The sequence below is a fragment of the Protopterus annectens genome, chromosome 2.part0, assembly GCF_019279795.1.
Source record: "Protopterus annectens isolate FY-2018-M chromosome 2.part0, PAN1.0, whole genome shotgun sequence".
Lineage (NCBI taxonomy): Eukaryota > Metazoa > Chordata > Ceratodontiformes > Protopteridae > Protopterus > Protopterus annectens.
The window spans coordinates 1,771,177,658-1,771,203,691 of record NC_056728.1 but is presented as its reverse complement, the minus strand read 5'-3'; positions in this window follow the sequence as shown (position 1 = coordinate 1,771,203,691).

Genomic DNA, 26,034 nt, shown 5'->3' with positions numbered 1-26,034 from the left:
ACCCATGTTGAATGTATCTGGCATTACCAAGAATACAGACACAACTCTAGCTCTGCATGTACAAGGACTGAATGGCACTAAATAACAACAACATGAAAACCTCATAGTGTAACTCCTCCTTCAAGCTATTCCAGGGTACACAGTCATATGCCTTCAGGTCCAAAAAACACATCTAGGGAGGATGTGCAAACTCCGATCGCCTTTGCAGTATCTGTACAAGGGCAAAGAGCTAATCCAATGTTCAATGACCAGGACAGAATCTGTAGGATATGTATCAAGAGGATCAGTATTCTACCCCAATCAAAAAACAATCAATCAATCAATCAATAAGCAACAAAAGCTGATTATCATACAAATATGATGCTTATTGGAAATCCAGCAATACTTACAGTACAGAAAGAAGTCCCATACATGGTAGCTGTGCCATGGCTGTAAAATGTGTTACAGTTGTCAACCATTCACAGCTGCTGACTGCTGAACATCACAGATGTTGTTTTACTTTGTAAAACAATCTTCTTTTTAAAAGCTTTTGCTGTGAAATATATCCTACCAGCAATAGTACTTAAACAGAAGAACCATACATTAAAAAAAATCTTGCAGGTCAGGATACCATGAATGTACAACAAACATTCACTATCCTCACTCTGGAGCTGAGGTTGTACTCAATATCTGGGACATTCTATAGCCATTCCCAGGATGGGTCATACAGGATATGTTCACACTGCTCCCCTTTCTAGAGGTAGCAATGGTGGCTGTAAGGGTCCAACCTATCCCTTACCAAATGTCCACGCTTGAATGGTCACTGCAGATGGAGGCCTGCCTGACCAGTATATCACTATATGCCAGAACACATCCTACTTACAGATGTTCATATTTTTCCTGCAAGGCTGCCATCCTCTCTCTGATAATGGCAAATATGGCTTAATGATAGCCCTACAAGACTCAGTACAAATCTGTCATTGAGTTACTATTTGTCCATGCTTCCAGCCCTTATGTTATTCATAAACATTGTTGCCATGTTTGCTGTAAGGCTCATGAGATTTTTTTTTCCATGGGATAGCAGCATCCATCCTTCCATGCATCCATGCCTCCATCTATCCTCAACCTATGGATGGATGGATAGCAGCATATGGAGTGTGAAACTTGTTAATTATGTGAAGCAATTTTCACATGAATTGAAAAAGATATGATACATTAAAAAATCACACCATTATAGTGACTGCATATGCATGCACACTAAAGGGTACTACCATATTGACTACACATTGATCCAGCATTAAAAGGTTTTGGAGTGAATTGTTTTCAAGTACAACCTTGGTTTTGAGGATCATTGATTATTTATTTATTTACATTTGTTTACCAGAAAATTCCAACTGGAAACAGGTCCTTTTTCAGCGGAGGCCTGGGGAGAAAAGCTCCACAGAACAACAAATGAGCAGCAGAGTACATAAAGAACAATTGAATATACATACAATAGCAAATAATACATACTGCAGCAAACATTAGCTATACATACAATATGAAACATAGTAATGAACAGATATACCAATATCTATCTAGAGGCTAGGAATAAAGGTAGGATGTGTATACAGACAGTACTAAGCTCAAACAGATACTGTTCTAAACTCATATACCTAAATCTTATATACAAATATTGCAATAAACTCAAACAGATATAAAGCAGATGCTCCACATGAAGGTGGAACAAACTAAAAGGCTAATGGGATAGAAGGGCTGGATAGAGGAGTAAGAGAGGAGACTGAGTGAGTAGTACATGGTAACGAGAGGAAGCTAGATGTAAGTCATTTGGATATGTATTTGGAGTTGAGATGAAGTGAGGTAGTTAAGCATGTTATAACAGGTCTGAGAGATTGAGTGAGGAGGGCAGGGGAGGATAAAGGATGACCAGAGTCTGCAGAGGAAGGAATGCAATGATCAGATGGTGTGAGGCAGGGTGGCTAGGGGAAGGGAGAGGAAGGAGAGGTAAAAAGGAGGGTTACTAGTCGGGATTGGTGCATGGGTATTACCAGAGACTTTTTAAGTGAATTTTTAGCACAGTCTTGAAGTGATTTTAAGAAGGTAGTGCGGTTATAGAAGAGAGGAGATTGTTCCATAATCTGGATATGATGCAGGAGAATAGTGCTTCTCCTGCTGAGTTTTTGGGTTTGGTCACTAGAAGTAGATTTTTCCTGCTGGAGCATAGTAGTCTAGTAGAGCAGTAGGGCTGGAGAAGATTTTGAAAGGATGAGACTTTAAGTTTAATAATTTGTGGGCAAGAGAGAGTTGATTCAGGTGAAGAAGTTGAGGGAGTTCAAGCCAGTCAAGTTCTCTAAGTGAGATACAACGGTGGCTGTGATAAGATGCACCAGTGGCAAACTTAATTTTATTGTAGCAAGTCTTGAGCTTATTTAGGTCTGTTAGTCTATGGTAGGTAAGCATAGGAGAGGCATAGAGTAAAGTGGAGATTAGGTGGGAATTGACAGCAGAAATTCTGGCTGTCTTGGTGAAGAATTGTTTGTTTCTGTATAATGCACCTATTTTTTGTGAACCTTTTTTTATGGTAAGAGAAGAAATATGAGTGTCAAATGTGAGATTGTTATCAATCTTAACACCAAGTAGTTTGGTGTGTTCTGTTGAGGCGATGACAGTATTGTCTTTGGCTAGAATATTAAAGTGGGGGATAATTGGGTTAGATTTAGTGGGTTGGAAGATAAGCAGTTTAGTCTTGGTTGAGTTGAGTAATAACTGGGCATTAGAGAGACAGCTTTCTACAGATGAAAAGGCTTCCTGTGTGATCTTGTGAAGTTCAGGTATAGTTGGGGCTGAGCAGATGAGGGTGGAGTAATCTGCATACTGTATAAGAGAAGCATGCTTGGTGGCTGTGAATAGATCACTGGTGAAAAGTGAGAATAGTAGGGGACCAAGATTGTAGCCTTAGGGAGCACTGAGTGTTATAGGAAGGTGAGGAGATAGGTCATTATGCCAGACAACTGATTGCTGGTGGCCAGTTAGATAACTGTGACACCAATTAGTAGCTGATTGGAAAAGGATAGGTTAGTGAGAACAGAGATTAGTAGTTTGTGTGAGACCATGTCAAAAGCCTTGGATAGATCCAAAAATATACCAGAGGAGAACAGGCCATTATTTTTATGATGAAGGATAGCATTAGTGAAAGAGAGCAAGGTGGTAGTAGTGCTGTGGTATGGCCTGAAGCCATGCTGGGTGCTGGAGGGGAGGTTATTAGCTAATAGGTAGTCTAAGACTTGAGAATGGATGCATTTCTCATGTATCTTGAAAGCTGGAGAAAGGATGGCTATGGGGCGGTAATTGGAAAGTTCAGTGGAGGAGCCACCTTTATGGAGGGGAATGATGTGGGATGTTTTCCACAGTGTGGGGACATAGCTTTCTGTTAAGGACTGATTAATTAAGATAGAGACTGGATAAGCTAGGGCTTCTGCTGCTATTTTTAGGTATTCAGAGGGCAGATTGTCAGCTGCACGTTTTCAAGGCTTAAGTTTCAATAGAAGTTATTTTATATAGGAGGTAGGTACTGATAAAAAAGAAAAGACTGTGGGCAGAGTATTTGGTTTTGATATAGGGAGGGTGGGTAGAGGGTTGTGTTGTTTAGTCAAAGACAGAATGGTTTCAGTAAAGTGTTTATTGAATAAGTCAGCAATATTGCTGGAGAAATGGGGAGTGGTAGGTGGGGGGATGCCTGCTTTACCTGGGTGGAGAATGGAGTTTATTGTGGACCAGAACTGCTTAGGGTTGTGATGGGAGGAGTTTAGGGCAGACTGACACTATTGGGTTTTGTCTTCTTTTATTTGCTTTTTGACCTTATTGTGCAACTCTAGGAATGACTGTCTAGAGGAGGGTGTTTTTGTTAAACGCCAGTGCTCCCAGGCCTTATCTCTGATTTTCATTAGTGACCTGGTACTTTTTTGTAGCCAAGGGGAGTACTGGATTTTGACGCTGGCATTTCCTGTGGGGGGGCATGTGTATTTAGGATGTTTAGGAAGGTGCTATTGAAGAAGTGGACAGCATCATCCAGATTGAGGTACTTTAGTGGTGTCCAATCACATTTTGAAGGGATGAGATAAAGGATATAGGATTAAAGATTACCCTATTTCAGATTTGCCTATAGATGATGGGTTTAGCCCAATTTAAGTGATGTCTCAGAAGGAATGTTGGAGTGTGGCCACTGACTGTCTGGTAGACAGCAAGCTAAGTATGAGTGAGGATCTTTATTGACTAATATCTAATCGAGAGTAGTATGTTTGTTAGAGTTTTTAATTATCTGGGTAGGTGACTGTACTTGTTGGGAGAAGCCATGAAGGTTTATGTGGTGGGCTGGATGATTGTTACTTCAAGATAGCCATTTGATATTAAAATCACCTAGGATTATGATTTCCTGGGGTAAGGAATGGCTAGCCCAGTTATGGTTTTGAAATAAACCGTAAGTGTAATCATTATTATTTGTTGTATGTGGCATAATCTGTTGTACCATTCTGTGTTCCTTGGCTCTGTGGTGATCATAGTTTTATGTGCTACTGGTGATGCTGAGTGCATACTATTATGTCAGGTGCTGCCCTGGTAAAGATAGACCTGTAGTGTGACTATGTTCAGATTACTCACAGAAGATTATATACAAGTTATCATGGCTGCATTGTCTACCACTGTTTAATTTTTAAATTTTGTTTCATGTCATGGCTCCCTTGCAATGAGTGGCTGAAAGGAAAAGGTGAATTTTACTAAGAAAGTGATTAAGGTTTTGCTAAATCATTATGAACAGATACCACCCACAGTAGATCATGGGGGAGACCAGAAACTGAGACAGTGGAGGTAGGCAAATACAGTGTCAGATGTCAATGCTGTTAGTCATCATGGACAATTCAATAGTAAATGACAAAGATCCATAAACGATAAGAACTTCCCAACAGGGTATGCAATTCAAAGCAGATGACAGGTTGCTATTATCTCAAAATGTTAGTGACCTGCAACAAAGGTAGATTTACTGTAGGTGTATCTCTGTGTGTTTTTCATATTGTGGTGTTTTTTGTATTTATGTTTTGTGTATTTAAAACTGTATTACACAAGGATGCACACAAACACACACACACACGAACACACACACACACACACATACACACACACACACACACACACACACACACACACACACACACACACACACAGACACACACACAGATTTAGAACACTACTCACAACAGAATATAAACATTTTGTCTTTTTTTAATTTATTTTACAGTAGTCAGTTTTGGGGCATACCTCTCAACTGTCCCCAAGATAGGATTTCACAGAATGCTCCTAAATTTGCTTATATTCTTGATCAGGTATTTGTAAAAATGTGTAGCTTGCAGTCTCTAAATAGTGACAGAAGTTTGAGTTTCAGGCCTCATATCCTTCAGAAAATGTATGCCAAGGGATCATAGCTATAGCAGTCATCATAGGACAGAAACAGATGACAAGTGAAATTCTATAAAGAAATGGATGTCGAAGGAAGGTTGTTCATGGGTTGAAAAGTAGACATATTTTGTACAAAGTAGTTTCAAATGTATATGGTGACTAATGCAAGGCAAAAATGTAATGTGTTCTAGCACATACTGCATTTCTGGAAAAAATGTTTATGAACTTGTGTATAAAATTTGTTGGCCTTCCTTCATATTTCATACCTTGCAAAGTACTTATTTATTTAGATCTCACCACTGCTCATCCTTGAAGCTGCTCAACTGGCTGGAACTTACTCAACTCCTGCATTACAACCAACTCTGTCTGGCCCATAAAATTTTATATCAACCAGAAAAATACGGGTCTATATCAGAAGCACGAAAAGACTAAACCGCGAATGCTCACATGAGCGAAAATGCCAGGAATCGAAAGTGTGATTGTGGGGTCATGTTACAGTGAGGAGTGGTATATTTGCCCTTTCCTCACTGTAGTGTGACCTCAGAGTTAGAATATATAGTTAGTGGGGGGGGGCAGCATTACCGGCATTTTCGCTCATGTGAGCGTTCGCGGTTTAGTATTTTCGTGCTTCTAATATAGACCCGAAAAAGACCCTGCATTGCAAAGCCTACTTCACCTCCACACCAATAACAGAACTCTTTGCTCCAGTAATAAACTTATTCTCACAGTAACTAAGTCAAATAATACAGCAGATGATGCCCTCTTTTCTAATTATGTATCCAAAATATGGAATGCTCTACCCTATAACATAACTACTATGACATCCTTCATACAGTTCAAAAAAGCATTACAACTGCATCTCAATAATAACTGGCTATGCTCTTGCACTTCACCAGGCTAGACCCTTTGCTATGTTAGACCCTACAACACCTTAACTATCTCACACCTCAAGAGGAACAGATAGGTCTATATTCTATTACTGTAGAAATACATACAATATAATAAGATTGTTGTGGTTTAGACCCCAATAACCTTTAAGAAGTTGTTGGTTTACACATTATTCCCTCCAGCAATGATTGAGGTCATATTTATCTCTTTAGACTAATGAAACTATTACTGTAAGATTTCTCTGTTTTCACTAATTGTGACTGCTGTGTATGAATATATTACTATTAATTAAGACTCACTGCATTTTGTATCTAAATATACTTTGTAAATGTTATAGTTTTTTGGTTACATGTTATTCATATATGTGAAGCTTTTCTCCCGGGCCTCCACTGAAAATGGACCTGTGTCCAGTGGACTATCCCGATTAACAAAATGTAAAAATAAATAAATAGTGAAAGCGATTACATTGGTCTCAATTTTACATAATGCATCTTCAAAAAAGGACATCTGAGTTACCCTGTCTTATTCTCACCAGAAATAAAGTTAGTACTCTTTCATGTGTGCCATATATTCTTTGTGATTTTTTTAACAAATAGCCAATGTAAATAATATAAAATCATAACAGCTCATCAAATGAATGTTTTTAAGTATGAAGAAATATTTACCATGCTGTGAGCTTCTAAGCTGAAGTTGTTGTAAATGTTTTATATTTTGCCCATTTGTTCCACATTGCCAGAGGTAATTGTGCTTCATAATTTGATGATAGAGGCTGAAAACTGTGGGAGACTATTTGTAAATATGAATGTAAATTTGCCTATGTCACCAGTGATCATTCAATAAAGGTGTTTGAAAAAAAAGAAAGAAAGTAAATGGCATGCTGAGACTTTTTGAATGAAACTATCATTGCTGTGGCTTGATGCAGTGTGGGGACAGACTCACCCCTGGATTTACTAATCTTCCATGCAGGACTAGCTTAGTCCTGCACAGAAGTGGCCATTTAGGAGCAGGATGGCAGCACGCCATGCATATTAATGAAGGCGTGCTGCCTGAGCTCCTAATCTTACACGGAGCATGTAAGTGTGCAGGAGGAGTGTCTGAGAACAAAGCTCACAGAATATGCACAGCCATGCAATGAAGAACAGCAGAAAGCCCTAAAGGAATGAGCGAGACCACTCATAGGTGTCCGCATACCCCCAGCAACATCCTCCCACGTGTACAAGAACAATAGTAAACACAAGCAATATAAGGATCCTTTATTTTTTTATGAAACAGATTAAATTTAAACGTAGGTGCATGGGTTTGCGTATCGCTTAGCTACAGGTAATGCAGCTTAAATGGCAGAATAGGATAAAAAGGAAGATATATGCAAATGAAGCAGTATAGCAATACTGTAGTGGGCAGAGCATTCGCCTTACGAGCAGTAATTCCCGGTTCGAGTCCCACTGCAGCACATTCCATTTTCCATGTGAAATCACGTCATGACCAATAATTGTAGTTGCATAACCTATTAAATAACATATATTTGTGAACTGGAGTACTGCATTAAGTGCAGATGTGAGGTGTCAGTGTCATAATGTTGCAAAGTACACAGATAATCACATATGCCCCATACAGTATATGTACACAGGAATCAGGGATACAAATGGAAGGTAAAATGTGTAATGACTGATAACCCCATACAGCTTCCAAATTCCCCACCTTCCCAAGAACCATCACACATTACTGTCTAAATTAGTGCAGTGGTAAGTGGGAGTAAGCACTAGTAAACAAGTGTAGGCACTATTAAGCAGAAGTAAGCAGGAGTAAGCATATGTAAGCACTGGTAAGCGGGTTTAAGCCCGTTTGCATGGGGGTAAGCAATGTGCACACAGGTTAAGCAATATTGAAGCTATGTCTCTGTAAGTATCATTAACCGGAGGTTAGCAGTGCTTACCCTCGAGCAAACCTGCGCAAACCCGCTTACAACTGCTTAAAAGTGCCTTAATCACTCTGTATCTAACGGCCCTTGTTCTGCCCAGCAACAAAATAAACAGCCTTGCAGGTCTTGAACCTAGGACTCTATACACTATAGTCACAGTAGTTAACCACCAAGCCATCACAGCAGTACAAAAGAATGAGTTATCACCAAACAAATCCTCACAATAGTAAAATCAAACTGAGCATGTGTAAAGAATCAGTATACAGTCATATGTTCTATAACCTACTACATAACATAAATATGTGAACTGGCATACAGAAGAAGCCCAGATGTGAGCTGTAATGGTAATAGAGTGTTGAAGTCCCCTATTACACACAAGGACCCCATACAGTGTACATACACATGAATCATGGATACCAGACATATATATAAGATGTAATGAATAATAAATCAATTCCAAAAAGCAAATATAATGCTAAGTAAATATTAAGCAACACTAAGCATTGCACAGACCAGCTTAGTTGGTGTAAGCAATGTGTAGGCCATCTAACTCAATTTGCCAGTGGTATACCCCTTTAAACAATGCCAAGCTTAGGTAATCAGGTTTGCCCACAGTTTAGCCTTTTCAAAACTGGCCATTCATGGCAAAGTGCAGGAATTCGGCCCTACTTATACCCAACAGGTGGGAATACATCTCATAACTGGTTATAGCTTCCTCTTGCAGGCACCATGGCAGAAAGAGGAGAGGGAGTGCACTTTTGGGCACAGCACTGGGGCATCCAGGAGTCCAGAATCATGACAGGACTCCTTGTCAAATACTATGAGCAGAGACTGCTGCAGGGCTAGTACCAGGGTTCCCAATATAAGGTCGAAGCCTGGGACCATCTTGCCCATGACCTCACCAGTGCCACTGGCATACCCCAAACTGGTGAGCAGGTCAGGCATCACTATGCTGACCTGAAGCAGTGTAAGGGGGATCTCTTGGATCAGTGGATCCAAGAGGCCAGGACGGCAGGGGTTGTCCCAGCTGTGTGTAAGTATCACTCCATTACCTGTTTAATAATTGCAAGCTCATGTATATTATGGCTAGGTATAGCTAAATATTCCTCTTATGTCCTTCACAGTGGCAAGTGAGTGGGCTGCGAACCAGGAGGCCCATGGATGTCACCTGGAGAGGTTGCGACGTGAGGCAGGTTAGTGATACTCTTGCATGTACTGTCATAGGAAATAAATCTAAAAGCATTAGTAAGTTAATTGCAAGTATAAAACCCGTATTGTTTAAGGCAAGTACTGAATACACTGGAGAATATGGCAGGAAGAGTCTCATATAGTTTATATGTAAATAAAAGCATAATAGCCTGAATATAAAGGTCTAACTGCTGGACTGCATGTGTATACTCTGGTATCATATGGTAATGTAGATTTGCAATCACTTAATAGTACTGTTGTATTAAGCACTGTTACCCACACTGTGCAACATAAATCGAATGTGTAGGAATGTCTGTATATGACTGGTGTAATCCCCAGAGGTCATTTAGTAGAACTGAGAGAGACATAGGCAGAAAACAGTGAAAAGATAGACAACAAAATCTGAATAGCACATGCAACTGAGACATGAACTGTTGTATATTTTGGCACAAACAGACATGGTTTGAATCCTGGGAGGGGTTGTAGTCTGCATTCTGAATCATACCCCACAACTGAACAGATATGTCCAGAATGTCCAGTAAATTGGCCCATATCTGCTGCCTGTCTCTCTGTCCCCCTGGGAAATCAGTGGGATGATAACAGACATATAGGCAGCAAACAAGAAATACAACTGATTGTCACACATCTACAAGAACAAACCTGTCACTCTAGCAACTCCCCAAACTTCTATGAAAGTAATAAGCCACGTATGCCCCATCTACACTCCCCATGTTGTCAAGCTGTGACCAGAGTGTGTACAGTAACATAGTGAGATGTAAGGCCATAATACTAATGCAAAATCTGGTACTTTGTCTGGCAACATTCAGGTAGTGCTAACAAACATTGCTCCCACAGGTACGTTGGAGACAAACACTGTGCCAAGAAATAAAAGTTTGATACCTTGTACTGGTACTGTTTACTCTGGTATTGTATTGAATTGTGAGTGTTGCAGTTGCTCTGAATAATAAGGTATTACTGATCACTGTCACCCACACTGTGCTACATAGTATAACTGTGTAGGAAATCCTGTATGAGAGTGTTGTAAGTCACTAAAGGTTGAAGAGGGCAATAGTCTACATATGTCACAGTTCACTGGCATGTGGTCAAGACATGGCCAGAGTCTGTGCAAAAAGAGATGGACATGTATGTGCATAACGTCAACCTGGAATCTGGGAGTATGTGTAGAAACAGTTAGTTAGTGTTAACAAACAATTCCTCCACAGGTATACAAGGTAAGAGGTGTATACTGCAGGTAAAACCAGTTCATGTATAAAGATGTCGACAGCCATATCACTGTCCAAACTAAGGCAATAGGGTAGTGTAGTAATACTTGTAAAGTACATATAACAGAACTGATGAGGAAAGTAATGCGAACTACAGGAATATACTTGTTGTTAATTGACATCTTTCTCCACCCCCCCACCATATCTCCAACAATACACTAAATACCCAGCTTAACTGGTACATGATGACTCCACTGTTATGTTGGGACATATGTCCTATTGGTTGATAATTATTTAAATCTGTTTCTATGCATGTGCTATGTTGAAATACTCCAACATTGGTGGCATGGTGCCATCAATGTACCTGCATGCTGTTGTTATTACCACTGTGATCCAATATATGCACATGTCCTGTTTGCTATGCAACTGTTCCGTATCTGGTGTCTGGGTTAATGGGAATACTTATGCACGCTGTTATACCTAACCCTGGAATGTGTTGACTATTACTAACCCACATATGTTGATACACCATAAACACCATAGCACGTATAGGAATGCGGGTCCCAGCGGACCCACCTGCCTCATCTCAGCTGGCCATGGCACTGGGCACCAGCAAGTCTGGGACCCAACCCGGGACCTCCTCATCCATTGGTCCTGCAGCATCTTTGGGTGGAACCGCCTCAGGGGATGAGGTTCGCCCCCCGTGGGATCAGGCACAGAAAGGAAGGTGTCACCTGTCTCCAGGTCTGGGTCATGGTGTGTAGAGAGCTCAATTAGCAGTTTGGAGATCTTCTACGCTAGCTCGACAGCCCTGTGTCATGACTAGAGGGTCAGCCTGGCTCTCTGACTCTGCCCCCAGCACAACCACCTTTGGAGTTGTGAAGGTGCAGTGGTGACTCCCATGGGTGGGGATCTCAGTCCCACTGTTTCCACTAGGGGGCTCATGGACTTCCAATTTCCCAACACCCCACCCCATCAAGGTGTTTACCCCCCACATGTGTCATATACTGCCCCTGAATGCATCTTGTTTGTCTCGCCTGTTAACCTACCCAACCTACCTCTCCAAATATCCAGAAAAAAGTGCTGTTTGGAAAGTCCACGAACCATGGTATAGTAATTCTTTATTCCAAACACAGATATTAACGTTTACAATTCCCAATACGTTTTCGTCTACTAAGACTTCATCAGATAACCTCATTCAACAACCAAGTCCTTAAATAGCCCAAAGAATTTCAAATTCAACCAATAAAAGCTTGACATCAATTACCAATATAATGAAATGTATAAAAAAGTAGTAACAAAAGTACCATTTTCAAACATTCATTTACTACCAATGACCTTTAGTGTGTAAAAATGTATTAAAAATATATAAATATTAAAAAGTGCTATAATAAATAATTATATTGAAATGTATAAAACATGAAATAAAAGATGGTGAAAAACATTTAATTCAGCATAAAAAACCTCTCCAAATATACCTACTATCCCTCCCCAACATCCCACTCTCACCTGAAAAAAAAAGGGTAATTTGTTCCCAAAAAAAAAAAATCTCACCCCATACATAGCTGTCCATTTCGCACACGTCACTGGACACATGCAATATGGTCTAATTGGCATCACAACATATTAGTGTTCTCTTCACCCCTCTCTCAGAGGTTTGAGTGTCCAAAACTACCTCCAAAGTCAGTGTATATGCACAGCTGTTGCTGTAGAAAAAATGGGCAGCTATGGACCTTCCCTACACCCTCCAACACAACCCTAGCTACTTTCCTCACTGTCTTTCCCTCTTTGTGCCCCTTTTCACCACTTTCCTATCAACCCTTTTTTCTTTTCCTTTAAAGAAATTAGCAGAGGGGGTAAGCAGGACTAAGCACTTTTAAGCAGCAGTAAGCGGGTTTAAGCTTGTTTGTGCAGTGCTAAGCAATGCCTTCACAAATGAAGCAACTGAGAAGCTAAATCAGTATAAGAAACTGTAACTAGAAGTTAGCAGTGCTTACCTTCATGCAAACCCACGCAAACCTGCTTACAACTGCTTAAAAGTGCCTTAATCACTCTGTATCCAATGGCCCTTGTTCTGCCCAGCAACAAAATAAACAGCCTTTGCAATGCTCAAACCAGGACCCTGCACACCATAGCCACAGTGATTTACCACTAAACCATGTCAGAGACACATAATTCTGATGTTTATACAAACATATCATCCAGCTCAGTCATTCAACAGTACAGGAAATGTATTTTAACATGTAGATGTATATGTGTGTGTGTGTGTATGTGTGTGTGTGTGTGTGTGTGTGTGTGTGTGTGTGTGTATATATATATATATATATATATATATATATATATATATATATATATATATATACACATATATACATACATATGCATATATATATATATATATATATATATATATATATATATATATATATATATATATATATATATATACATTTACAGCAATATATATATGTAAGCATAAATATACATCTGTATAGGTATATACAGACATAGATATTTCCACATGCACTGTTATTGGGGTTGAGGGGGGATCAAATTACATATGTTTTGTACATATAGATATCCCCCCCACAGCCAAACATGTCTGCCAGCAATACAATACCAACTGTTGCAGATTCCATAACCAGGACCTGACACAACATGGGCACAAGATGTTAACAGTACTCCATCCCACCTGCATGATGTCAGGCTAGTATCAGTAACATATCATGCAGTACAGTCTGGCTACCATAGGGAATGTATGATGTGAAAGCAATCAGCATTCCTAGGATACATACACAGACACATATATGCAGATACATATATATATATAGCTATATATATATATATATATATATATATATATATATATGTAACTACACATACACACACATATATATGTATAGGAAGATACATATGTAGAAGATGTACACAATACGAAACAGCCACTATGTCAACAGTTGCCACCTTACCAACTGGACACTGTATGAGCCACGCATACAAATGACAATTGTTGCCTGCAAAATGTACCTACAGAAAGGTCAAAGGATATAACACCACACACAGGTCTGCATACATGGGAAATCTTTATTTGTGTACTATTACAGTTGTATATGCCATGTCATATAGCTGTTTAGACACTGACATACATATAAACAGAGTAATGCAACTGTGAAACAATTATATTAATGCAGGAGTCTGGAAAGGTTTACATATGTTGCTGTCCAGGCCAAGGCCTTGAAGTAGTGCGATAGTAAAGACAGACTGGGCCACAGGTTACCAATCAATCAACAGTAAGTAATGCAGATGTATAGTCCAGCAGCTTCTATCTACACTCTGTACACAATCCCTAGGGGTTAAATACCTCAGTTGACACAATGGGATGTATCTGTTACTTAACAAGGCATAACTGACACCATCACACTCACACTGACAAACAGAACAGTCTGTATGGCAGGAGGCAGTAGGCATGCATTTACCCAAGGTGAATTGTATGGTAATGTACATCCAGATACCTTAATGCAGCTTACCCCTGATACCGCCACATGGTGTAACAGCCTAGGAAAGTTATGGTGCATCCCCCCAGACTCAATAATACAGGGCCATATACCACTGTTACATACACTGGCCTCTGGAGTGCATAAGGGCACACATGTATTGTGCAGGTGAAGCCCATATATATATATATATATATATATATATATATATATATATATATATATATATATATATATATATATATATGGACACAACCCCACAGTATGTGCAGGGGACACAACAGCAGTGGACTGATGGTAGGAATGGCAGCATGACATACTCACAGCCCACTACATAAGAACTCCTGACAGCAATGTTATATGTACAAAGCCTGGTATGTAGGTGGAGGACAGAGGCTGGAACACAGGCCCATATGTGTAAAACTGTTGTCATACACTAAGCAAGTTGCTGGTGTTACAGGATAGTCTGCAACATACCCTTAGTCAGGAATATGAAGTTAGAAACATAAATGGATGCAGCCATTTACTGATAGTACTCAACACACACACACACACACACACACACACTGCCAGTGATATATCTGACACAAGACCTGTATGGTGGACACACAAAGCATAATAGGCACACCTCTGGCCACCAAGTGGATAGGCCACCAGTTGAGAGCTATGCAGACAGATTGCATTCCAAGTTAAACTAGTATGTACACACAAACCTTGTCACACCAGAGCTATACAATGCATACAACAACACTACTCACACTCTGTCTGTAGTTCTGGAACCTCCTACAAATATGTAGCTGCCCTGAGTGTGCAGGTTCTCCTGTAAGAGGTATTGCTACCTGCTGTCTGTAACACTGCTGCCCACACACAAGAAGGATGTCCATCATATAGGAAAGGTAAAGGGACCATGCCCACATGATGTAGGGATATATAGTAGTTGGTTGCCATGACAGTGATAATTGGAAGTACTACACAGCATGCTGCATGCAGGTAGCAAGTGGAAGACACTGACTGGTGCAGAGGCCATCACTTGATCATGTGCATCACCTACAAATTCCATGCTGCAATCTATGCAAAGCAGCTCATTCATTTACTGGAGAGAGAGTGAGAGTGAGAAAGAGAGCGAGAGACAGAGAGAGAGAGAGAGACAGGCTGTGCATATAAGGCACAGAAAAAAACAAAAAAACAAGCACACCATCCAGAAGAGACTGCATTCTCAGAACAGGTATGTGACGTATATATGTATGTAATTGACTGTAGTGCTTGGCCCATAATAATGGGATAGTTGATGTGGAATGATTTATATGTGCCTTCAGGTGTTTTTGTTGTAATGATGTTCAGCTGAACAACTGCTAAGGACAATAGAGTCTGTCCCTGTGGGTAGTGGGCCATACCCCTCAACCGTGCAGAGCAGTACTGACTGATAAAATGTAAGCCATCATAATGTGTGATGTGTAAAGGGAAGTATGTATATTACATGGCAAATAGCTGGTGGTGGAAGTAATGCCATAATAATGGACACATGGGTTCCTCAGCCCACCTCTTGCAGGATACTCATGTTAACCTGTATTGTAGCATGCAGGGATGCCATAGGTGTGTAATAGGGTTACCTGCAATCTGGCCCTACATATATCCCCCTAATGTCATGCTGTGTCCCTATGTGGCACCTGTCTGTGTTGTAGCAAGGCAGAACAGTGCAGCTGTGCAGGAAGGTGTTGTGAGATTGTGGACCTGATGTCTGAATGTACCCCACATATAGGTATGCATATGTGTACACACACACACACACACACACACACACACACACATATATATATATATATATATATATATATATATATATATATATATATTTACATTCATGTCCACAAATATACAGATACCCATGTGTAGACATATATATGAACATATATATACATCATATATATCTACACATATAGATATATACCTATATGCACATGTCTACATATATACAAACACACACAAACATATATGTATGTAAATACATGTCCCCTATATTACTACCACAGTGCTGCATGCTATATTTGAGGAAACAGCACACATAGCAATACACACAGATATCTACAGCTGTCAGTGTGTGCAACATGGATGGGTATGTCACATGTGAACCCTTTGTTGGGACCACATTGCCCTTGTCTGTGAATAATGGAATGGGAATATGGGGAAGTATGGCAGGTATAGTTGTGGAGGTGGTCAGGGTTGGTAGATATAGAGGACAGCCTACAGGGGTGGTATGTGACACATGTGGTGGGTAAACACCATGGATGGTGTGTGTGGTCTGTGATGTGGATACCCCATGGGCCCCAATATGGATCCAATGGGAACAAGCCTCCCACGTACTGCTACTCACAACAGCAGTCCATGTTCTGAAGGTGCCTGGCCTGGAGGCTGAGCAGGAGGAGCATGTGGCCCCTGTGAATGGGTACTGGGTGCCTCAAGGTGATGTAGCACATCCCACATGTGTCTGTGGAGCCCGTTATGGAACAGACCCTGTACCTGACCTCAGGGGACAAGAACATGTCTGTGTGTGCCTCCCTGGGAGGGGAGGACAACATCCCCTGAGTTGGTTCCACCTAATGGTATTGCTGGACCAGTACATGAGGATGGCCCCAGGGTGGGTCACACATGTGATGTGGCCTGGTAACATGGGCAGATGAGTTGGGAGACGTGGTTCTGTTGGCCAATAGTGCATATACATGCTATTGTGTCTCTGTTATAGAACATATGTCGGTAGTAATAGTCTACACAATCCCGGAACATGTCCAACAGCAAGCATAGATAACCCCAATAACATAGAATGTCAGATGTGCAGCAAACACATAGCAAGCATACAACAGGCATATATGGAACCATTGTGGCCCTGTCAATGGCATGCAGGTGAATAGTCTGTAACAGGCCAGCAATGATAATGTCCACACAGGGAACATGGCTACAAACACATTGCACAACACTTGGTGCAGTACTATATCTGCCCCACTGGTAGGTATGCTGTAGCCATACCTATTGAGTTGTGTGTACAGTTTGTAGTCACTGATATGGTGGGGGCATGTATTAAGAACTGTGGTAACCTTGCTGCACGACTTGCTCACACCTGTGTCCATCTTTATGTCTTTCAGGCACGATGTCCCATGGAAGGCTGCCAGCATACACAGCAGCTGAAAATGAAATTCTGCTGAATGGCCTCATGCAGCACTACGCAGTCTTGTTTGGCCGGGCCACCCAGGATCAGAAGGAGTGGACCGGCCTGTGGAATGATCTAGTCCACAGGGTGAATGATGTCGGACTGCACAACTGCAGTTATGAGCAGGTCCAGCATCATTGTTCTGAACTGCTTTGCAATACCCATTGGTGGGCTGCTGCAGTCCGGGGGATCACCTTGCCACAGGGGGTGTCATGCCATCCATCCCCCCCTAACATGTGTGGTGGAGCTCCTAGCCAACCTCCTGGCACCTGCCCGTCCACACAGCCACCAACCGCCGGACACCCTTGTGGAGGTGGGTGCCACCCACACACTGGCAGAGGAGCATGCAGGTAAGGCCACAGGGCACATCAGTGGACCACTGTTGCATATACATCTGCATCGGTGCAGGTAGATCATACATATCTGACATGTCATAGATATATTTTGTTGATGCATTGTAGTGATAAACAGATGTGCATATGTGGTAGTATTGTAGACATGTACTGTTGATGTATTGTAATGCTGCACCCACCCTGTAACAATGTCACAGGTGGGGCCACTGACTTTGCATTTCTGACCCTCTATGTAGGTCCCTCCGGGATACCACCAAGGCAGCAGCCTGTAGCTGGTGAGTATTGTTTATGTAGATGCTTGCCAATACACCAAACATGTAATGGCGATGGTATATTACACGCACACATCTAACACACCTACCCAGAATGCATGCTGTATATGTGCACGTATTGTTGCTGTTAAATGCACGGCATCACCGGGATGACTGTGATGGGCTAATGAAAGGGTATGTTAAACACCTGCATGATAACTAACATCCTGTCATTGCGGAATGTGTCCACAGGGAGTAATATGATGGTGGGAGACATAGCCTACAGTAGGGACACGTTTGGAACAACACCCATATACAGTGCAACACCAGTGTATATACCTGTATGACAATGGCAACTGCTGCAGAGTTACACTATGGCATAAGGTATTACTGTGGTCCACATTATCAGCTGGGACTAGGCTGTAACATGTAGTGTTCAGTGTATGGGACACTGCAAAGTGACACAAGTGTAGGCCTTACTTGTCATGCATCTGCCAAAAGGTCAAAGGAGGGGGGTGTCAGCATGACACACCAGTGCATTGCAGCAGGGATCCTAAGGATGCTAAGAATGGCTGTATCTGCACATAGTCAGGTTCAAGAACTGTGGCAGACATAAATCTACCCCCAAAACAATAGTGACAGCAGTGTGTGAACACCAAGGGATGTGCAAATGAGTAGACCTTGCAATCATGCAGATTAGGGGGACATGTGTAGGACAGACTGAACATACATTGGCAAATGCAGATGGCCCATGCTGGTATACCCCTGCCAGGAGTAGAGACTGCTGTAGTACACATAACAAGAGGTGCGACAAACCGTCATGATAAGGGTGTGCACACATATCCCCACATGGAGTGTATGCATCACGATCAGCATCTGCACACCTAACACATTCTGTAGACACTGCATGTGAAAGTACAGGACATATGTCACATATCGGGTTCATGTACTGTTAAGATATGTGGTGATGTGGTCCCATGGCAGATTAAGGATTAGTGCATCATATCAATAAAGGTGTGTACACCCCCATAGCCACGCTATGCTCTGATGGTTGTCAGTGTAAGAGTATTGGATTGGTCATACATGGTCCGCTGATGTTGAGATCTGTCAATCAGACATCAGGCATTCACAAATGACATCTGTCCACATATCATTCCCAGGTATGTGTTGCTGAAAAACATAGGGGCTGTGAGCATTAAAGCTGACATAACTGACACAGTAGTACACATTCAGCAATGGGTTGTACACCTGTGAGGTATGGTGTACAGTACATGGCAGGGTGCAGAACAGGTGCACAGCAATGCTGTGCACATGGGTGCAGTGGTATCCAGGGGAAGGGGCATCACCTAGTGACACAGCACATACATCACACACATGTATACTGTTGCTAGCATGGATTGACTATAGCTGCACTGCATGCTGTTGTGTACCATATGTTATGCATGTTGACAGATGAGTACTAGGAGGACTGTGAGTACTATCTTTGTGCAACCTCACATGTATGTGTGTGTGTGTGTGTGTGTGTGTGTGTGTGTGTGTGTGTGTGTGTGTGTGTGTGTGTGTGCGCATCCTGGTGGGTAGTTAGTTTGTCTGTAGGGTCACTCTGGTAAAGTTTATGGAGGTTGATGCATGTAGGATGTGTGTGTGCATGTGTGTATGTTTGTGTGGGTGGCCAAGTATGCACATGTGTGATTGTGGGGTGTTCATACAGCAGTACCTCCCTTTGTGATTGTGCAGTACATGGACATGGGCTTCCACATTACACACCAGGAATACTTGTCATGTATGTAATCACAGGATCGCTGATAGCATAATAAGGTCTGTATCATGGAACAGGCATTGAGAGGGAAGTTAGACACCAGGTATACTCTTAATATTGCATTCAGCAGAGAGGTGACCTACAACCCACGTATGCTGCACTACAAATGCATTGGGGAAGTACTAGTCAACAACATGGAATGTATCCATATATTACAGTTGTCACATGATAGGCTGATTGAGCAGCATATCTGGCATGTACTGAGCAATACATGCACATGACACACCAGTGCGTGATATTATAGAGTGAGCATAGTAGCCCGCATATATAAAGGCCATGCTCATGATGTCCAGACATGCACAGAGTGAACACTGAATGACAGCAGTGAGGCCATCTAAACCCACTACACACAGGTCAGGCAGGTAATGTAGTAACGGGTCTTGTGTTGTGATCGCTTGTTGAGGCATTTGGAGGACTGATATGTTAATGAGTGGCATCAATGTGTGTATGTTACCAAGTGTGATGCAGGATGGGGAACACATGGAAATATACATGGGACTGTCTGTAAAGTCATGGACAGGTAGGTATTACGGTGGTGTGTGTGTGTGTGTGTGTGTGTGTGTGTGTGTGTGTGTGTGTGTGTGTGTGTGTGTGTGTGTGTGTGTGTACTGTTAGGCAATGCTGTACAGGTTTTAAAGTGCGTTTATTGTTTTCCCCCACAAGTGGCGAGGTGGGTAAGGGTCCCTCCTGCATGCAATCTGATTATGGTGTCCATACAGACACCAAAGGTGATGATAGTACTGTTGAGGCACAGGTGGAGTTGTCAGGGGCTGAAACAGCGCTATCATTTGACATCCCCTTTTTAGCCACCCCAACCCCGCACACAGTTTCAGTGCCTATACATACCCCATCACCAGTGGCCATAGCAGAGGGAGAGCTGGCGTTTGGTGGCAGTGCACAGGAAAGTGTGATAACCATGCCTACTGTGTCTGATCACAGCAGGCATAGCCAGATGTCCAGCAGGGCACCACATAGGCAGATGTCCCAGGGTGCTCATGGTAGGGCCGCAGGACATAGCTGGTACCAGCAGGTGCATGTTTTAGGCTGTCATGGCAGCACCGGCACGTATGGAATGTTACACTAGACAGGGCCTGAGGCTGCAGATGGCTGCTCTTACATCTGCAAGTGACAACTTCCATGAACTGTCTGGTGCCATCCATGCTTATACCAAGCTCATGGATAGATGGACTGGTGAGATGATGGCCCTCATCGACCGTAGTATGTCCGTGCTTGAACGTCTGGTGGGGGTGCAGTGATGGCCACTTGGACATAGGCCAGCAACACCAACAGCTGGCAGTCAATGTAGACATGCCAGGACACCATGGGGCTCCTGTTGTGGCAGTACCAGCCACGGCAGTGGGGGGGGCACTGTCCACACCACACCACAGCAGCCCACGAGCACGTGGTCCTGGCCAATCCCAGGAGGGACCTGGTACCAGCGGACATTTGTCATCATCAGGTGAGAGTAGCACATTGAGGCCTGTACCGGGACATGCCCATGGTACCCCTGGCAGGCACAATCCACGTGTCCACGGCCGGAGCAGTGAACTTCATACCCTGTCAAGTATGGTCTGCAGCTGTCCATAAACACCTGTGTAGGGCAGTCACATGGCAGAACTGTGTGCATGCATAACCACACACTATACAAACACACCTAGGGCAACCCCATACCTACACACACCACATCACCATGCCCACTTCACCTCAGTACACTCCTCACCCACACACATGGTGTCAAATTTATGTCCCACCCTTGGCCTCTAGCAAACCAACAACACACCCTGTGCATATGATGATACCTGTGCCACATCCCTGTCATTCATACCATCAATGCAGGGACAGGCTAATATAGTTTTGATACACACGGTGACTGTACTACAGTGTACCACAGTACTGCAGTGTAACATGTTGTAAGGAGTAAAGTGTAATGCATATATGTCAGGTCGTGTAACCATCCAGCAATTATGCATTAGAGCTGTTAGTAACACTGGTTGATTGTGGTCTCTATAATGTTATCCATTTGTGTTGTAGGTGTACATGTGTCAACACGAGGATGGTCTGCAGTCATATTCCACAATGGGGTATGGCACTGTGGTGACACCATGGCTTGGACATATCTGGGGTACAGTTGAACACATGTCACAGGTTAGTATAACAGTTATTGCCTGTGCCACATGGAGAGGTGACCCACTTGGGCATGTATAATCTGCAACCTGATGTAGACCCATCCACATACACGCACACTGTTACTTGGCAACACTGGGTCTAAACCCATACCTAGGTATGTAGTGATACTGAAGTGTGTGGCTTCCATTGCACACACCACACAGCATTTAGGGTGAGGTGTGTCCAAGGTTATGTTACATGCAGAACATCCCCAGACATGTACAGCATGCTAATGGGGGATGTAATTCGTGTATATGGACAATACATAGTGGGACATACCTTCATATACACATTAACAGACACATAACAGGCAAACACACATCCGAGAGACCAGGGATTATCACTGCTAACTAACTTGACCATGTGTCCAATGTGTTACAGGTAGCCTGCACACTGCACATGCATAACTGGCCTGGAATGTGTTATCAGTTAACTGTATGGTTGATGGTGACAGTGGTAACCATAATGTCATGCATGGGACATATACCGGGTGTACCTTGGTGTAATGACAGTGTACACAACACCCACATCCCCCAGTGGATACTCCCTGAAACCCATGATGACACTCTGATATACCCACCATCACACATTGGCCACGACTGAGATACAACCCATTGTAGATCCCAGCAGTGGTACTACAGGGATATGCATCTAATGCACATGCCACATGCATAGCAGGGTGTTGCATTGTCATGCCTCACTGATGGGCAGCAACAGCATTATCTGTACTACCATGTGGCAATGGGTATTGTAATAGGAGTATGTGGCCTCGGAATGCTGTACCCTACAGATAAACGGACATGCACACATACACGCACTTGCCAGAACACAATGAGTATCCCATGCCTATCAACCCATTTGTACAACACTCTTGTGATGGTACTGCAAGGCTTGTGTAGCCGGTATGGAGAGGAGCTTAACAGGGTACATGTAATGTCCCATTCAGCAGCATCCACAACTGGCTATGAAAATGGGTGTTGTGGTAGTAGTGAAGGCCCTCATGGAATTCCCACATACAGGTGTACTAACACACAGACACTGCTATACTCAGTCATGCACACGTACACATGTGTCAGTACTGGGGTGCATCTCTGCAGGTGGTCATAGCTGTGTACCTACCTATTGTCCAAGGAGAAGTGGGTTGTGTAGGGGTTGTGTGTGCAGTGGTATCCTGCCACCTGCCATGTGGCAGCAGGCAAGCCATCAACAGACACTAATGTGGTGACCCTCAGGGTGGAAGTGACATGCATCAGCCATGTCAGCATGTGCCTCCTACAAATGGCCACTGAGGTGATCATGATGACATCCATGCAATATGCATTACAGCACATGGTTAGTGTCTGTGATGGAGACCTGTACCTGAGCATGTTCAGTTGACTGTGGTAATGTAATGGAGGTACCCGTGACATGTGGTGCATACAGGGTGTTATCTCCAATATGTGACAGTTCTTTCACAGCTGGGCAGACATGTTAGTGTCAATCAGGCTTAGGATGCCTGTACATATCCCAGTGGGATACCTGCCATCTGCACATCTGTGCAAGGACTGACAGTCATCCGCTTGGCAATTAGCTATGCCATAGGATGAATGCATTGCTTTTCTACATGGTACTGGTGTTAGCATAGATATTCAGACATGTGTACTGTTGTACACTGTGATGTTTTATGTCCTCAAGTACTGTCAGGTGGACATTCTTGCAGTGATACCCTGGGGAACAAGGGTGAATGCAGTTGTGTCCAGTATTGTGGGCAGATGCCTACATATTCATGGTAAGTTATACCATTCTGGAGGGGGAGCCACAAACACTTGCTGCTGGGTCTGTGTATCCAGTTCAGCACCTTGGTACAGTGCTGGCAGAGGATCCCATACTTGTACATCCATTGAGATGACAGTATGGCCTTATCTTGCTGTAGCAATACCTCACAGCTGTACAGATTCACACAGGTTACCCAGAGGCAGGGCCCATGAGTCAGGACATTACCCCTATTGCGGTGTACAGGTGGGTTTGTAGCCACCCATTTATGTGTTTGCAGCTAGGGATCATGTGTGCATACAGCTGTGTGCCGGACCTTGCACATTCCATGCTGCCCATGCTCCCTCTCCTCCTCTATTATTCTAGCTTCTTCCATACATTATGTATACATTCTCTGATACTTTCTCTAAGGTTATCACCATATCACAGCTGTGTTTTGGTGTTAGTCCATGGTTCATGAAGTGGAACATGGTGGACATGCTACTGTGATTTGTCCACATGGCCTTGCATATGGCTTATGTGGAGTGTGTTATGTTATTATTTGGGTGTCCATGACTTAATATGCATTTGCAGTACGTGTGAGACACAGGCCTTTGGCAGAGGCCTGCAGGCCATTTGGTGGTGATTCAGGCCAGCTGTGGCAGGCTGTTGCATTCTGTCAGTCCTACAGTCCCAGACCACCATACAGTATATTTCCCTGGGGTGACAGGGTAGGTGTGCTAGGTGTTTATGTCAATACTTTCTATCAGTATTGATTAGGTGGTGTGGATGCTGGCAGGGTGCTACCAACAGCTAGGGACACACCTGCATGGGACACATGTGCTATATGCTGCATTTTTTTGCTATTGCCATATACAGGTGGGGTCATATTGTACCCATTCCCAACAGCAGGGATACAACCAGAGAGGTACCTGTGGGTGCTGTTTGGGTGAGCTGGGTGCATGTGTGCTATGGACACTACTTTCATCTGATGCACAGATATGCACGGGGCATTCCAGTTATGCTGGCATGTGCAGGTACATCAGCTGTTTCCCAATACATCAGTCCTACCACCTTTGTGATCTGCAAGTGCTCGGTTAGACGACACTGGCATACCCTACTAAAGTCCCAGATAATGTGATGCATACCTGTATGTACAATAACAAGGATATGTCCATTTCACAGTTACACATTATATACTGTATGTCTGGGGTACTTTCCCCTCTGTTCGCTTGTATATCTAGCCCAACAGCCATGCCATGTCAATCTTTCAGATGGTGACACATATTACCACCATACATTTATAATGGCTTACTGCTAGCATGTGTTATACTGGTGGGAATTGTCTTTGGCACTGCAGTTGTGAGAACCTGGCCCTGTCATCAGCAGTACTGGGCAATGGCCACCAGGTCATACCTCAATATGCATACATACTGACCACTCTCACACAATATGAAACACACACCAACCTAACACAGACATACCTGCATATTGTACAAATGCTACAATCTATCCTGCTACCTTGGCCACCTCTGGGCATCTGTGCTCCACTGGTACCATACCTACACATACATGTTACTATATTTCTACATAGATTGAATTGGGAGGCACAACAGACCATTACTACATTTCTAAATAGGATTGGGGGGCACACCTGACTGCTACTACATTTCTAAGTAGGGTTGGGGGGCACACCTGACAGTTTCCACATTTCTACACAGGAATGGGGAGGGGGCACACCTGACTGTTACTACATTTCTATGCAGGATTAGGGGAGGGGGCACACCTGACTGTTTCTACATTTCTGCACAGAATTCCGAGGGCACACTGACTGTTATTATATTTCTACACTGGATTGGGGGACAGGGCACACCTGACTGTTTCTACATTTCTACATAGAATGGGGGGACAACTGACTGTTTCTACATTTCTACACAGAATTGGGGGGGCATGTAACTATGCATCAGCAGGCAATTCTATGCAAATGATGGGAATGATACTGAATCCCAGATTTCTCCTGCATGCTAGGCAGCACCCACCAGTGTAAGAGCAGGAATAGCTTGGTGCAAGCCTAGGATTTAGCTGACATCATGGGGGTGTCAGGCTTACTGTAAGTGGATTGGAGCCCTGCGGTTACATTGCCTAAGCTTTAAATGAAAAAAAAAGAAGTAAACCAGGAAATAGCAGCTCTGTGCACATTAAAGCACTGTGTTTGCATGGCACACCCCCAGGCTTAAACAGGAGGCAATGGGAAGGGAAAACAGCAGTAGGAAGGCAATCAAGGAGAACTAGCATAGCTGGCAGGTGAAATGTATCAGAATTTGCCAATTACACAGGCAGCAGCCCAGCCCAGCACACTACTATAAACTATGCA